We start from the raw sequence: 2,283 nt of genomic DNA, 5'->3' as shown, positions 1-2,283 counted from the left end.
CACCTTCGACTAGTCTAAGATTTAACCAAATTTCAAAAATTTTGGCGCGATCAGATAAAACCGTTCCTCGACTAGTCGAGTGGCTTACTCGACTGGTTGAGTGGCCTGCTCGACAAAAAAAACCTTGCTGAAGTTCAAGTCAAGCCCTACTTGACTGGTCAAGCTAGTGTCCACAACTGGTCGAACAAGGTGCTCGACTGGTCGTGACCCTACTAAAAAAAGCTACAATTTTGAAACAAAAACTGGACTGGTCTAGACTGGTCAAGCCAAAGCCTGGACTAGTCGAACATAGATTAAAACTAGTTGAAATAAAGCCTATAACAAGCACAATAACCCATACTAAATGTGCAATATGAAAAACCTAAACCTAAGGTCTTTCTAGGGTCATTTATACCTGAAATATTGAACATTGAACTTGTAGCTTCAGTTGCTTCAGTTAATCTTCAACTTGATTTACTAGAAGCTTGATCTTATACACTTGAAGCTTTAACTTGATCTTGACCATGTAGTGTACTTGGACTTGAACTAGCACATAAACTTGAAGTAGCACTTGAACTTAGTTTTTCTCTTGAATTTGAACATACACTTTAACTTGAACTTACACTTGAACTTGAACTTGAACTTGAAGGTGATCTTCATAAGAAGGTGAGCTTTCCATCATATGAACAAGTCACATCCTAAAGTGGTTTGTCTCAACGAAATTTGACAACTAAGGGTAATTAATATACAAAACAGCACTTATAGTTCCATGGTCTCGACTTTTCTTGTGAGTTTGGCCACTCTTGCATTTATATCATCTTTCTCTTTTAAAACATAAATTCCTCCCCTTTCTTTTGATTGAGTAGGCTAAGAAATGATGGTTCTTAAGGAGGTATCCCATGATTGCGCATTTTCAGCAAGTTTATCAAAATAATCCCATGCATCATTGGCTTCCTTGTTCATGAATTCTCCATTATGCATCATCTCCACAAATTGATGCATGGATGAGGTCAATCCTTCATAGAAAAAGCACATTATCTGTCATGTTTCGTAGCCATGTTGTGGACATGAATTTATGAGATCCTTAAATCATTCCAAACATTGAAAAAAAGGTCTCATCTTCTTTTTGTGCAAAATTCATGATCGCTTTCCTTAAGGTATTCATTTTAAGATATGGGAAGAACTTTTTAAGGAACTGCCTTGTTATCTCAGCCCATGTGCCAATGGACCATGGTCTTAAGGAATGTAACCATGACTTAGCCTTTTCTTTCAAAGAGAAAGGAAACAATTTTAGTCTTATTGTGTCCTCAGACACGTTTGAGAAGTGTAATGTAGATATTGTCCCATCAGACTCTTTCATATGCGAGTATGGACTTTCAAAATCTAGTTCATGAAACTTAGGAAGGAGTTGAATCACCCTCATTTAACATCCACGATTCCTGCATTCAATGGAAATATTATGCAGGAAGGTGTACTCACCTCCGCCAGTTGTAAATAATCTCGTAGAGTACAAGGCAGGGGTGCATGATGCACCTCATTCTCATATTGGGCCTCCTCAACTAGGTGTTGAGGTTGATGTGTAACCATCACTTCTATTGAATCAGAGGATCTTAAGTGGTATCTAATCTAGTGATGGACAAGCCACCCTTCAACTAATCCTCCTTCACTCAAGAGATGGAGAGTGTTGTCATGAACCCACTTGGGCATGAAACACTCGCAACCCTAAAATTCTTAACAACTAAAACCTAAGAAAAGAAAACTAAAAACTACAGTAAATAAGAAATCTAAAAAGATAAGAGAGAGTTGGAGAGAATTTACCTAATTAGGATTGCTATGTTAGGATTCTACAAGAAAAAAAAAAAAAAAACAATGTTAGCCTCTAAAAACAATTTCAGAAGAATCCTAATCTAAAAGCATAGTAGAAAAATAAACCCTAATCTTAACCTAATTCCAATACTAATTAATCTTAGAAAAAAGTAGTCGTAATCCCCGGCAACGGCACCAAAAACTTGTTCACAACCCAAAGTGTCGGGTTGCGATGTAGTAATAACTTGGTGAGACCGAGGTCGAATCCACTGGGACTAAACTTGTACATATTTTTAAAATAACTAGAACTAGAACTAGAAAAAGAAAAAGATCTAAATTGAAATCTGGAATAGTTGAGAGTAATTGTAAATAAATTATCAATAATCAAAAGGGAACTAGAGCACCAAGGATCCACTTGTAGCTATCAGGATGCTACCTTACTTGATTCAAGAAACACAATTGGAATTGGAGTCTATCCTATCCAATTGGAAGATGAAG

The 2,283-nt window shown here is 36.7% G+C and overlaps 1 non-coding gene across 1 annotated transcript; it reads left to right on the top strand.

Moving 5' to 3' along the window:
- Positions 1-1,030: 1,030 nt before the first annotated feature.
- On the top strand, positions 1,031-1,139 carry LOC131238335 (small nucleolar RNA R71). Its single transcript, XR_009167736.1, has one exon. It is a non-coding gene; the product is annotated as a small nucleolar RNA R71 (small nucleolar RNA).
- The last annotated feature ends 1,144 nt before the right edge of the window (positions 1,140-2,283 follow it).

Source organism: Magnolia sinica, chromosome 2, assembly GCF_029962835.1.
Source record: "Magnolia sinica isolate HGM2019 chromosome 2, MsV1, whole genome shotgun sequence".
NCBI classification, from domain to species: domain Eukaryota; kingdom Viridiplantae; phylum Streptophyta; class Magnoliopsida; order Magnoliales; family Magnoliaceae; genus Magnolia; species Magnolia sinica.
The sequence above is the reverse complement of the archived record's forward strand: the minus strand, read 5'-3'. Positions and strand labels throughout refer to the sequence as shown.